Here is a 15534-nt window from a genome sequence, read left to right as displayed (position 1 = left end):
CTGAGCATGCTGAAGGTCTAAGTTGTTTTAACTAGACGTGCTCAAAAAACTAGCAAACGGAGTCGGCATCCTAAGTATTCTCTTACCTCTCGTGCTTTGATACGGCGTGTCCCTCCTGTTGCTCGATGTAGTGTTTCGGATAAGTGAAAGCAGACATTTTTAAATGTCTCCCAATTATCGCGTAGTCTCGCGATGTTGACAACCTGCCTGGTGTCGTAATTCTACGTAATTCTTTAACTTGGGCGACATGTTGGAGAAGGTTATAATCTGCAAGGCTGATATGAGAGTTAAAATTATACTACCGCGTATGCTATGCTTGGTATGTCTAGAGAGACTCGCATGAGAGATCTACGTTTAGTGTTACTTCTTTATGTTACCTCATTTATTAGAACTAGTCAGGGGTACTACAGTGGTACTTGTTATACATATTGAAATATGTCCGTGGATGAAGTAAAGATGGTTTGATGCCGAGTTTAAATCTGTAGCATCAGAAATTGACGACAGAACAAGAAAAATAGAAATCCGTGATATTTATACAAATAATATTACGGAGAAGAGTGAATATATATTTGAGGGATAAAATCAATCAAAACAGCCGCCATCTTGAAAAGGTGTTGGTATGTTTGTAGTATGCGCTCTAATGTGGCGATTAATTAGATCTGTAGGGTTCTGACGGATCTATTGACTAATAGGGATCTAGTAGTGCTTCTAGTTGCGGCTAAATGTAAGATTGTTTCTACTCAGTCTGGTGGTTAAGACCTGATGTCTAGGTCATATGGGATAGACTATTTGCGATCGCCAGACAGAGCGGGCGCCATCATTGAATAATGAGATATGTTGGTATATTATCTTAAAGTTGTTGCAATCCCAATGCCCAAATGCATCAGATATTTAGAGGTTGGACAGATCTGTGGGTATTCAAAATTTAGAGGTGCTTCTAGATATAGCTAAATATAATGTTGTTTATATTAGCCCAAGGGGTCACAGTCCAAGAGAGGGACTATTGACGGTCATCTAAATTGAGTCAGAACAAATATTGATGCCCATTAATTTTTAGAGAAAGTATACGTGGTATGCGAGATGTAAGGACAGACCTGATCTTGCTGCTACTAAGCCTAGCAGGGCTTTTAATTAGGTAATCAGTTGTTAGTATGGGACATAATATCAAAAAATCAGGAGGTCACTAGCCAGGTAATATCTTCGTTCAGACCTTGATCTACAGTGTCCAGTGAGAAAATCCAAAATGTTTCGCGTTGCTTGCGAATTTTGGTTGAATCTTTCCCTGGTATTGGTCTTATTTTCTCTAAAATGAGCCAACGAAGGTCTGTTTCAGTATGTTTATTTTCCATGAAGTGTTTGACTAGTGGTGCTTGTAGTTTGCCTGTTCTTATGGCAGATTTGTGTTCTGACAGACGTATACGAAATTCTCTAGATGTTTCCCCTACGTAAGCTAAGTCGCAGGGACATATAATCATGTAGATTATGTTGGAACTCCTGCAGTTGGTCATTGTTTTGAGATTCCCTTTTCTTGTCCTATAGGACCAGGTCTTGGTAGTGATCGCTGATGCGCATGCATGACTATTTAACAACTTTGAAGCCTGTTTTGCAACATAGATTTGTTGAACATATCCCCTCATAGATCCCAGTGGCATATCATGGAAGGCATAAAAACCTTTGGTTTTTCGGACGATGATTTTGCAGCCATGATAGGACAAATAGCAGGCAGTAGTAACATCAATCCTACGACTACAAGTAGTAGCAATTCAGAATGGTTGAAACTGCTAAATCTTAAAAAAAAGGCAAAGAGGATGGAGTCCCACGCTTTTTTTATGCTAGAATACCTTAAATCTGGAGTTATCCCCTCAGGCCTGAGGGTTAGAAATGTGCCAGCACTCTTCATTGAAGTACGCCAGTTTCTGGAGCGCTGGTCGCTCATTGCTAACCGGTGTTCCAGAGACTGGATGCTCCTTATCATCGAGACTGTACGAGAAATGATAAGTCCACTAAATCAAGAAATCTTGGAGTTAGAAGAAAAGCTAAAAACTAGCTCCGCCTTAGAGGATGCAAAAAACAAACTAGATAATATCATGCAAGAAGTGAAAGAGTTTGATGACTATCTAATAAAGAAAAAAACAAATAAACTGAAAAAAGATATCAGATGGTTTTCACATGAGAAAATATACCCTTACCTCTTGAGTAATTATTACCAAGAAGGTTTACAACAACCAGGCCAATACAATCCACGACCTGATAGAAGAAACAAAATTGTGACATTTGAAGACACTAACTCATCTGATTCAGATTTGGAGGCATACAATGGAGGTGAAGACCCCAACTTCATTGATAGAAACCAAAGAGGCCACCCGTCTGAACAACAACATAGAGGCCAACAATCATCTCCTTTTTTATCGAGAGGCAGAGGCAGGACAAGGTCAAGATTCTCGAGGCCAGCGAGAAACTATTATCAACCACAAGACCATCCACATCAGCAGCCATATATGAGGACAAGGAACCATCAGTATTGGAAATGACATCATACTCCCTACAGAAACAAATTCCCATCTTTAATTTGTCCAAACATGAGCTGTCTATAGAAGAAACGAAACTCCTTAGCAAAGGTCTTTCATTTGTACCAAGTACACAACTCAACACGTTTAGACTCAATAGAGATATTTTCTCGTTCTTCCGAAAAATAAGATTGAAAAAATATTTTTCTACTGTAAATCCAGACGAACAAGATAATAACTACTCAGGCTGCAAACCTCCGTCCAACTTCACTCCAACTCTAGACATGGTTGGCCCAGAAGTAGCCATTTTTGAAAAGACAGTCGTCAATGAGATAAAGAGGATAACTAAATATATCCCTAAACCGGCACCGAACCTAACTCTTAAAGAAAGAGAGGCCTGCAAATCCTTACAGGATAACACACATATCACCATTAAGCCGTGTGACAAAGCAGGAGGAATCGTCATCATGGACACCTCTTTCTATACTGACAAAGTTAAATCTATGCTAGCAGTTTCTGAGCACTATCAGCCGTCCAACATGAGAGCGATTACCCGCCTTAAAGACAGGATCAACGACATCCCAACCAAAGCCTTTATAGATGGCTACATCTGCCAAAAAGAATTAGATTTTTTGAATAAAACAAATACAGTAACACCTGCCCTATATGGGATACCAAAGACTCACAAAAAAATCCTGGACCCCCCTCTAAGACCGATAGTATCCTCCATCAACTCATGCACGGAGCCCCTATCACAATATGTGGATACCTTTCTTTGCCCTCTTACCACACAGTATGCCTCATATATCAAAGACACGGGGCACATGATAGCAACACTAGAAAATACACCCTTTGACCAGAAAACACAATTCCTTGTCACTTTAGACATAGAATCTCTGTACACCAACATTCCCCAGGACCTAGCTATAGAGGCGGTGGCAGCGCTCCTAGCTAGAGTCCCTGGGGCAAGACCAGATGTCTTCATCATAGAGTGCTTACAAATAGTATTACAACACAACTATTTTGAATTTAAGCAAGACATCTTCCACCAAATCAAAGGGACCAGCATGGGAGCTTCCTGTGCTCCTAGTGTAGCTAATATCTACATGGGGGAGTATGAGAGAAAACATATATATAATGAGGCAGCGCCATTTTTTGAGAATGTCACACAGTGGCGCAGGTTCATAGATGATATTTTTTTCATCTGGTCAGGCACAGAACCGGATCTATTAGAATTCATATCCTGGTTGAACTCTAGCGATAACAATCTCAAATTCACCTGTCATTATTCATCGGACAAGGTAGAGTTTCTGGACATATGGATTATGGGCAGAGAAGGACAGCTTGCAGTTAGTCTGTATAGAAAACCAACAGCAAAAAACACTATTTTAGACCATAGCAGCTACCATCCACCATGCCAAAAAGATTCGATCCCATTCGGAGAATTCCTGCGAATTAGGAGGAACTGTACCAACATGAAGGACTATATGACACATGCGGAGCAGCTACAAGAGCGTCTCCTCCTTCGTGGCTACCCAAAAAGACTTATCAAACAATCTCTCAAGAGAGCCAAATATTACAACAGAGATACTCTCTTCAATAAAGAACCTAAGCCAGCACAAGATAAGTTAGTCTGTGTCATAGATCACTCCAACCTTAATTATAAGATCAAACAAGTGCTAGACAAAAATTGGAAAATCCTCAATACCAGTGACGAAGAACCTACACAGAAACCGCTGGTGGCATTCAGAAGGAACCCCAACTTGAGAGATAAATTAGTACACAGCAGAGAAGATCCTAAGGAAATAACCACACAAACCACCATTGATGGCTTACCCCCACCGATAGGAAACTACAGTTGTGGCAATTGTCATGCATGCGCATCAGCGATCACTACCAAGACCTGGTCCTATAGGACAAGAAAAGGGAATCTCAAAACAATGACCAACTGCAGGAGTTCCAACATAATCTACATGATTATATGTCCCTGCGACTTAGCTTACGTAGGGGAAACATCTAGAGAATTTCGTATACGTCTGTCAGAACACAAATCTGCCATAAGAACAGGCAAACTACAAGCACCACTAGTCAAACACTTCATGGAAAATAAACATACTGAAACAGACCTTCGTTGGCTCATTTTAGAGAAAATAAGACCAATACCAGGGAAAGATTCAACCAAAATTCGCAAGCAACGCGAAACATTTTGGATTTTCTCACTGGACACTGTAGATCAAGGTCTGAACGAAGATATTACCTGGCTAGTGACCTCCTGATTTTTTGATATTATGTCCCATACTAACAACTGATTACCTAATTAAAAGCCCTGCTAGGCTTAGTAGCAGCAAGATCAGGTCTGTCCTTACATCTCGCATACCACGTATACTTTCTCTAAAAATTAATGGGCATCAATATTTGTTCTGACTCAATTTAGATGACCGTCAATAGTCCCTCTCTTGGACTGTGACCCCTTGGGCTAATATAAACAACATTATATTTAGCTATATCTAGAAGCACCTCTAAATTTTGAATACCCACAGATCTGTCCAACCTCTAAATATCTGATGCATTTGGGCATTGGGATTGCAACAACTTTAAGATAATATACCAACATATCTCATTATTCAATGATGGCGCCCGCTCTGTCTGGCGATCGCAAATAGTCTATCCCATATGACCTAGACATCAGGTCTTAACCACCAGACTGAGTAGAAACAATCTTACATTTAGCCGCAACTAGAAGCACTACTAGATCCCTATTAGTCAATAGATCCGTCAGAACCCTACAGATCTAATTAATCGCCACATTAGAGCGCATACTACAAACATACCAACACCTTTTCAAGATGGCGGCTGTTTTGATTGATTTTATCCCTCAAATATATATTCACTCTTCTCCGTAATATTATTTGTATAAATATCACGGATTTCTATTTTTCTTGTTCTGTCGTCAATTTCTGATGCTACAGATTTAAACTCGGCATCAAACCATCTTTACTTCATCCACGGACATATTTCAATATGTATAACAAGTACCACTGTAGTACCCCTGACTAGTTCTAATAAATGAGGTAACATAAAGAAGTAACACTAAACGTAGATCTCTCATGCGAGTCTCTCTAGACATACCAAGCATAGCATACGCGGTAGTATAATTTTATCTCTCATATCAGCCTTGCAGATTATAACCTTCTCCAACATGTCGCCCAAGTTAAAGAATTACGTAGAATTACGACACCAGGCAGGTTGTCAACATCGCGAGACTACGCGATAATTGGGAGACATTTAAAAATGTCTGCTTTCACTTATCCGAAACACTACATCGAGCAACAGGAGGGACACGCCGTATCAAAGCACGAGAGGTAAGAGAATACTTAGGATGCCGACTCCGTTTGCTAGTTTTTTGAGCACGTCTAGTTAAAACAACTTAGACCTTCAGCATGCTCAGAACAGGTTTTTATAATTAACGAGTACCCGTTTTTCTGTTTACTTTAATGAACAATCACCAAAGCTCATTTTAAATTCAGAAAGTCTTTCTTTTCGGACTCTCCGATAAAGCCATAAGCGAATTAGACCCAAGAGACTACCTGTAATTTTGTCTATACCAGACCCAAATATAGGTCGCCTCAGTCATCAGGCTTTCTATTGTAATAGACTTGTCACACACACATCATCGCAAGACTAACCTCATCGCAAGACCAACCGTCATATAGACAAACGAGCCTACAAGCCTGCTAGCTCCTGAAATTACCAATTCTGATATGCAACCATAATATAAGTAGACTATCTAAGAGATGCCTGCATACTCTGGTCAAGGTTTGGCCCCCACCTTGAAAATATCATAAAGGTCAGTCCTTTTTGGATAATATGTCTGTAAGTCGTAAATAGCTGCAGTCTTTAATTTGGATCTCATTGTAATAGACTTGTTACATACACATCATCGCAAGACTAACCTCATCGCAAGACTAACCGTCATATAGACACACGAGCCTACAAGCCTGCTAGCTCCTGAAATTACCAATTCTGATATGCAACCATAATATAAGTAGACTATCTAAGAGATGCTTGCATACTCTGGACAAGGTTTGGCCCCCACCTTGAAAATATCATAAAGGTCAGTCCTTTTTGGATAATATGTCTGTAAGTCGCAAATAGCTGCAGTCTTTAATTTGGATCTCATTTTTTCTCTCAATTTAAATACAGACGAGCTTAGTCACTTTGTTTTGTCTAATTTATTGCGAGAAATATTGTTTTCCTAACAGAGGAGCATCGATAGACCAACATTATTTCGGTATGAAATAATGACTTACAGCCAAGCTAATTTACAATTAAATAATTAACATGAAAAGACAACGAACTAATGCCGATCCGCCAATAAATAGTACGATATAATACGTGGATAATTCTACTAGCCATGACAGTGTTGTCATAGCAACAATATAGTAGAGAACTCAAAAACTTTTTGTAAATACTTCTATATTTACCTTCCAGAGCCTATACCTGGAACTTTTTGTATAAGGTAAATATGGACAATGGACATCTCAACGAACAATAGACAACCCTCCTGTTTGGTGGTTCATACTTCGCTATGAGGTAAGATTAGCATCAGACTTGTGTGTATATAACCATACTAAATGCTAAGGTACCTATAAAAGAATTTTTGTCTCTATGTGTTTTTAACTTATAGACACATTTTCAAGCAAGAAGATACTTATGACGCAAGACTAATACGGGTCACATAGAACAATTTCTACCCATTAGAAGAATTTCTGTCTCTGCATACACTCAAGTAGACAGAGTAAGAAACACTACTCATTTCTTCTTGGGCCTTACTTATAAGTAATGATAGAACCTGTCTTTAATTAGCCTTCTTCATCCCCTCTTCCAGCTTTGTGCCAAGTGTACGAACTGCGGAGCTACATTCTTTTATATGGCCACTACAGAGGTCCCCGTGTAGGGTTTCCATCTGACAATCTGTGTTGAAACAGGTACTCCAGTTTTAATCTTGCCTTTTTGTTCTGAGCACAAGGAGATAGATTCACAATTTGCTCCATTCCATAGGCACATTACAAACTCTTTCCTAAGCTATTTCTATAATTTATTGCACCCTTTGGGACTTTGGAGAATGGCTATATGGAACTTTCTGTTCTTTATTCTTAACAGCTGTCTTCAACTTTAACAGCTCTATTTTTTCTGATCACCTGAGACATGCATGCACCAGCTCAGTAAAAGAAATTGTCTATATAATCTGTTATAAAGAACACATTAAGTACCCTCATGTTCCCTATATCTGACAAAAATTGGTTTTGCCTTTTCAGAATAAAAGTAGCCCCTCTACAGTTTTTAACTTTTTTGATGGTCCTGAGGAAGGTGATCTTATTTACTTTCTCACCGAAACGTACGTAGACCAGACCAACTATTGACCAACTTTTTTCACAACTGGAAAATAAACTCCTATGGAACAACTTAAAACTGAAGAAAATAAGAAAAAGACAGTTGGAGAAAAATGTCAGCAGAATAATATATATACAGATAACAATTTAAAGGGTAGCCTTCCAGTTGGAAAATATATATTTTATAATTTTTTTTTGTTGTGTATATTTTGTGGCATGTGGTATGAATGTTGGTATGCGAGATTAGGTATTGTTCATGTACAATATTTTCGTTTTTCTTTGAGGGGCACTGTCAATTTTTTAATCACTGCGTCCGCATAGGAGAAAGATCTAACTGTTTGTTTATAGTTAATGATTTTGTATGTATATGTTTTCTGAGAATTCATGTAAATCACAAAACAAAAAAGGAAAAATTGAAAAAATTATATGAATATATTTTTGATACAAAAACTCATGTATTGCTTTTGATTAAATAAAAAACACAAAGAAAAAGCATTTATGTTGTGAAGTCAGTACACTTATGGGGGACATTGTGGGGTTGTGTTATATCAATTTAGAGATTTTTCTACCCAGTAAAATGAGATAGGTTGGTTAAGAGGTCTATATTTCAATATTCTTGGTTTGTCTAGAATCACACAGCGAGTCTGTGTGCATTTGGGAACCACTGTGAGAGAAGCATTTGGTAACATCGTGTATTTGCTGACAGATAACTGTTTTAACTTGTCATGTTGTGAAGTTTTAGTAGCATTAGAAGACAGTTATGGCTTATGATTTGATTAAATGAGTCAGGCTTTGACAGAAAAGTGCAGTCCTGAAATATGTAGATTGTGTGCAGTTCCCTTACCACTTGCACTGTAGTGAATAAGTTTTGGTAAATTCCTAGGGATAGTGGTGCTTGTCTAGAATCACAGTGTGAGTTAGTGTGTATTTGGGATCAGTGTGAGAGAAGCATTTGGTGATCATGTATTTGCTGACAGATAACTTTTTTAAAACCTGTTATGTTGTGAAGTTTTAGTAGCATTAGAATCCAGTCTTTGCTTATGCGTTGATTAAATGAGTCATGCTTTGACACTGATGTGCTGTACTTAAATATGTAGATTGTGTTCTGTACCATTAACTCTTCTAGACTAGTGAATGAGTTTTGGTAAACTCCTAGGATAGTGTTGATTGTCTAAAAGCACACTGTGAGTCTGTGTGCATTTAGGTAAGGATTGTGAGAGAAGCATTTGGTAACATCGTGTATTTGCTGACAGATAACTGTGTTAAAACCGGTCATGTTGTCAAGTTTTAGTAGCATTAGAAGCCAGTCTTTGCTTATGCTTTGATTAAATGAGTGCTTTAACGCAAAAGTGCAGTCCTGAAATATGAAGATCGTGTGCAGTTCCCTTACCACTTCCACAGTAGTGAATGATTTTTGGTAAACTCCTGGGTATAGTGGATGTTGTCTAGAATCACACTGTGAGTGTGTGTGAATTTGGGAACCACTGTGAGAGAAGCATTTGGTAACATTCTGTATTTGCTGACAGATAACTATTTTAAAACCTGTCATGTTGTCAAGTTTTAGTAGCATTAGAAGCTAGTCATTGCTTATGCGTTGATTAAATGAGTCAGGCATTGACACTAAAGTGCAGTCGTGAAATATGTAGATTGTGTGCAGTTCCCTTACCACTTCCACTGTAGTGAATGAGTTTTGGTAATCTGCTAGGGATAGTGTTGTTTGTCTAGAATCACACTGTGAGTCTGTGTGCATTTGGGAACCACTGTGAGATAAGTGTTTGGTAACATCATGTATTTGCTGACAGATAACTGTTTTAAAACATGTCATGTTGTCAAGTTTTAGTAGCATTAGAAGACAGTTATGGCTTATGCTTTCATTATATGAGTCGGGCATTGACAGTAAATTGCAGTTGTGAAATATGTAGATTGTGTGCAGTTCCCTTACCACTTGCACTGTAGTGAATGAGTTTATGGAAACTCATAGGGATAGTGGTGCTTGTCTAGAATCACATTGTGAGTTAGTGTGTATTTGGGATCACTGTGAGAGAAGCATTTGGTAACATCATGTATTTGCTGACAGATAACTGTTTTAAAACCTGTCATGTTGTGAAGTTTTAGTAGAATTAGAATCCAGTCTTTGCTTATGCGTTGATTAAATGAGTCATGCTTTGACACTGATGTGGTGTACTTAAATATGTAGATTGTGTGCAGTACCATTAACTCTTCCAGACTAGTGAATGAGTTTTGGTAAACTCCTAGGATAGTGTTGCTTGTCTAAAATCACACTGTGAGTCTGTGTGCATTTGGGAACCACTGTGAGAGAAGCATTTGGTAACATTGTGTATTTGCTGACAGATACCTAATTTAAAACCTCTCATGTTGTCAAGTTATGTAGCATTAGAAGCTAGTCTTTGCTTATGCATTGATAAAATGAGTCCGGGTTTGACACTAAGGTGCAGTACCATGTACTATTCTGTTCACTGTGGCAGAACTGAAAATGTAAAAGTTTTACCTAAGCACTGTCCTAGAAGTAGTCTGATTATTTAGTCAGTTTCTAAGTACCAAATAGATTGCTTCAAATGTCTATGCAGTATGCATGTAGTGTTCTAACATACTATACACTTGTCTTTTACACCTTCAATTCCCTAGTCAGTATCCATACACTTCCAGGAAACATCCTGTCACTTCCATTGCAGTCATCTAGAGAACCATTCAACAGCATGTACTAATCCATTCACTGTGCCAAAATCCAAACAGTTATAAATTCACCAAGACACTCTCTTTCCAGTACTGTAATGATTCAGTCACTGCCTAAGTATTCATGCACTGAGCCAGGTCTTAGCACATGGACTTCTTCAAACCCCTATCCACTATGCATGCAGTCCTCTAACCACCTACACATTTGTCTTTCACACCTTCAATTCCCCAGTCAGTATCCGTTCACTTCCAACAAACACCCTGTCACTGCCGTTGCACTCCTCTAGTGACCCATTCAGCATCATGTACTAATCCATTCACTGCGCCAAACCCTAATAAATTCACCCAGGCACTCTCCTTGCAGTACTCTAATCATTCAGTCAGTACCCAAGTACTCATCCAGTGACCCAGGCCTTAGTATATGGACTGCTTCAAACCCTTATCCACTATGCATGCAGTCCTCTAACCACCTACACACTTGTCTTTCACACTTTCAATTTCCTGGTCAGTGTCCATACAGTCCAGCACTTGTCACTGCCTTTGCACTCCTCTAGTGACCCATTCAGTACCAAGTGCTAATCCATTCCCTGTGCGAAAAGCCTAGCACTTATAAATTCACCTAGGCACTCTCCTTGCTGTACTCTAATCATTCAGTCAGTACCCAAGTAGTCATGCAGTGAGCCAGGCCTTAGCACATGGACTGCTTTAAATGCCTATGCAGTATGGATGCAGTCCTCTAATCACCTACACAGTTGTGTTTCACACCTTATATTCCCTAGTTAGTATTCATACTCTTCTAGCAAACACCCTGTCACTCACCCAGTGTGTCTCCGTATAGTACTGTAATTATTTAGTCAGTTAGCATGTAGTCTTTTAGTGAGGTAGGCTTTAGGGCATGAACTGCTTCAAAGTAGTATGCACTATGCATGGAGTGTTTTAACGATCGTCACACTTGTGGTTCAGGGCTATAGTTTCTTAGTCAGTTTTTATATAAAATGTGTTTGTACAGTAATGGAATAGTATACATTTGAAAGTTATTAATATACATTTATTTGTGATTCTTTTTTACAGATACAGAACAGGAGTGTTTCTCATCTGTTTGCACTCTTCTTGTGCAAGTATGTTTGGATGAAGGGTCCTTAGGTGGTTCATCATACTTGCTGTGCCACAGGAGTATTTTTTGTTAGGATCCCCTCGTAACAGAACTCTTTGGCAAATCTTGCGAGTGACGAAGGTGGCATTGGTCTTTGTTTGCCCCTTGGGAAAAGTAAAAAATGTCCTCACCACTGAAGAAAAACGTTGTGGGCATGGTGCCTTCAGCAAAAAAAATTCCTCAGATTCGGTAAATATTTTAAAGCGGCAACATTTACAGTTTTTGTAAGTTAAACTTATAAAATTTTGTTAGCTGTATGCATTTTATATATCTGTGATTTGTTTCTTGTGGTATTTTGTTGAGAATACCATGTTGTTTTTTTTTTAACAATCTTTCTGATTTTCCAGGTCTGTCGTCGACATCCATGGTCCCCACAGGAGTGTTCCGCCTTGTTGTTTTGTATTATTGTTGTTACATTTTATTTATTAGTTTATTGTTCATATATATGTTAATAAAAAAATAAAGTTTGAAAATAGTTTATCGTTTATATATTTATTATTATAAAAAATAAAGTTTGGAAAAAAAATTAATAACGTTTTTGGTTGTTCTCTTAACTGCTGTGTGACTCTTTCTTGTTCTTATTACTGTTATTTAATTGAGTCCACCATGGTGTTAAATTTTGGGGCACTTATCGCTGGAATACTGGTGATATCTGCAGTTTACACCAACTTCTGAATAGTGTGTTAGATTTATCTCAACTTTACTTCCGTTAAAGTGCTGATAATGAAATGGAGAGTAGCCGTTCCCGTGCAAAAAGACACGGGGTGCACCTTTCCGATTTATTCTAAATACTAAAATCCTGTATTGAATTGCACTGAGGTATTGGCTGTACTTACAGTGTACACACAAAATCTATCAAGAAATCTCATTGTATTTACATTGATTGGGAATAGTGCGTCAGGTGCTGTAGCTTGACGAGATACACTGCTCAGTTCGTATATTGTTCTGCACACGAAAAAAATCACATCACAACTTTCACACCAATTGCAATGCGAAACAAATTCCGGCGATAAGAACATGTTAGCACCAGGGATTTTACACATGCTTTCTGCTGGTGTTAAGCAGGACAACTACCTGCACCATGAAAGGGAACACAGCCAAGAGCCACACCAGAACACCCACAGGTGCCATAGAGTCAATGAGCATGATACAGGGATACCCATGAGGGCCAGAAGACTCATCTCAACAATTCCAGGACCGCCAATGCCCCCCTAACCCACATCTTAGTAAGTGTGTCCCTGTGGTCATTGTCTTAGCATGATAGGCACGAGCCCTGCAACATCACAGTGGGCTGTCACCTCAGCGTTGGCAGTGAGCCTGGATGTGTAGCTACGCACGCATCCTCCTGCATGCACAACTGGCGTGTGCTGGTCTGGGGTTCACAGGTCAGTGCAGGGGTGTGCCTATCCGGCAAGGGGAACGGGGTGTCTCGGACATGTCCATGTACAGGAAGTGCGGTAAGTGTGTCTCTGTGTTCTGGTGTGGCCTGCTACAAGAGCTGCAGCAGTCGATGTTGTAAAGTGGCATGCACCACCTCCAAACGGCACTGTGATGTTGTAGTTGGAATGTAGCAGGACATGCGCAAATAGGCATTACAATGGTGTGCCGTACGAGTGCACGAGATACAACAGCGCACCGTACAAAAGTGTGGGGGCTCGTGGGAGGGAGGAGCAGCCGTTTGGCAACATAACACACAGTGAACTCGACCATGTGCCACATGCTGGGCATCTCATCCATGATGACCACGGTTGCAGACATCCCAAAACACCAACGACTGGCCTCTGTACACATCCTGTATGAATGCAGCGTGGTTTTCACTTCTATGCTCGTTCAGTGGTGTGATGTTGGTGGGTTGTGTGACTTGTGCTCCTTGTTGGTGTGTTTCATTTTGGCCATTGTTAGTCTATATGTGTGTTGTACTTAATTGTGCATGTGTGCCATTCTGCCCATCTCCCCCCTCCCCCCACTCCCTGCTTCTTCCTCTTCCTAGTGCTGTTGTGTCTATAATTTTGTTGCTGCACACATAAATACATGTAAAGAATAAATTGGAATAGTTCCTTGATTCTTTAAGGTTTCAAAACTTCTCTATTGGTTTCTTTTTAATTTTCCATATGAACCGTTTTTTTAATATTCAACAACACATAGAAGTCAGAAGTGCAACGTATTCTATCAACACACTTTCTAGAACATTCTACAACACGTGCAGGTTAAAAGTTCATCAATTTTTTAAAACTTAACGATATTTTTTTGTAACATTTTCTTGAATATTTAACGACACATGCAGGTTAAAAGTTGACGATTGTTTTAAGTTCGAATAGTGCCTTCCAAATGCAAGTAGCAGGTGTGGTTGAGCTGAGCAAATTTTATCCTATGATATGTACTCCACGTTGAAACTGCTTTTTCTTAACCAATCACAAAGATGCTTTTCCACAAGACTAATGTGCACCCTACTTTTAAAAAAGAATGCTTTTCATGATATCTTTAGAGATAAGTTATAGATAGGAATTAGCATTTAAAAAACCTTTGAAATTCCCTGAAAAAACCATAGCTTTCATGCACGTTATAGTTAGGAATTGGCATTTAAAAAACTTTTGAAATTCACTGAAAAAACCATAGGTTTCATGCACGTTATAGTTAGGAATTGGCATTTAAAAAACCTTTGAAATTCGCAGAAAAAACCATAGGTTTCAGGCACGTTATAGTTAGGAATTAGCATTTAAAAAACCTTAGAAATTCACTGAAAAAACCATTGGTTTCAGGGGCGTTATAGTTAGCTGGACATTTCCCTCGTACAAAACCCTAGAAATTCCCCTGCTATAGTTAGTTCAGCTAACTATAACTCGCGCCCCCGCAATGCACTGCTGATGACGTCACATATTACATCACTCATGACATGGTCAGTGACATCACTGATGACATCACTGATGACGTCATCCATGTGATAAATTAGTACATCTTCTCACACCCTAATATAACCTTTGATACACCAACTCAAAATTTCAAATGGCCATTTTGACAACCATAGATACTCCAATACTAATAACTACACACCCACTCATTGACTTTTAGGTCTACATATATGTCCACTCACTCACCTGTACAGTCACTCATACTTACAGTCACTCTGTGCATTTATATACCTATATAGACACTCACACACCGCCAATCATCCATTGAGGTATTGACACATCTAGTCAGTCATGCAAATAATTAATCACAGTCCAATTTTCTCACCTATACAGTTAAACACACTCAAGTTCACTTACTCATACAAATACTAACAAATTCTGTGTCTTCCTGCAGAAAAATAAACAGCACATGACACAGATATCATTGCACTATGGTGCATACAGCCACTCCCAAAATCACACACTCTCACATATAGATAGTTATATACTCTTACACACATATACACTGCGTTTCACATATGTAGTTACTGACACATGTACAACTGAGATATACATTCAATCACTAACACACCCATACGTACACTCACCCAACCATACAGTCCATCACAGATGCACTCTTAAAACCATGCACCCACTGAATCACCCACTCACACATCTAGTCACAGAGTCACACACACCCTACCCACACAAACACTCAGGCACCCATACAGATACTCAGACAACCAATAAATAACCCACATAGACACTCATATAGCTATTCACAAAACCATGCAGCCACTTATACACCAACACACAGACACATACAGACATTCACACAGTTTAGTCACTAGTCTGCAGTAAGATACATTTAATGACTCACTTATAGAGTCAGTTAGGCA

Source organism: Triturus cristatus, chromosome 9 (assembly GCF_964204655.1).
Source record: "Triturus cristatus chromosome 9, aTriCri1.1, whole genome shotgun sequence".
Taxonomy (NCBI): Eukaryota; Metazoa; Chordata; class Amphibia; order Caudata; family Salamandridae; genus Triturus; species Triturus cristatus.
The sequence above is the reverse complement of the archived record's forward strand: the minus strand, read 5'-3'. Positions refer to the sequence as shown.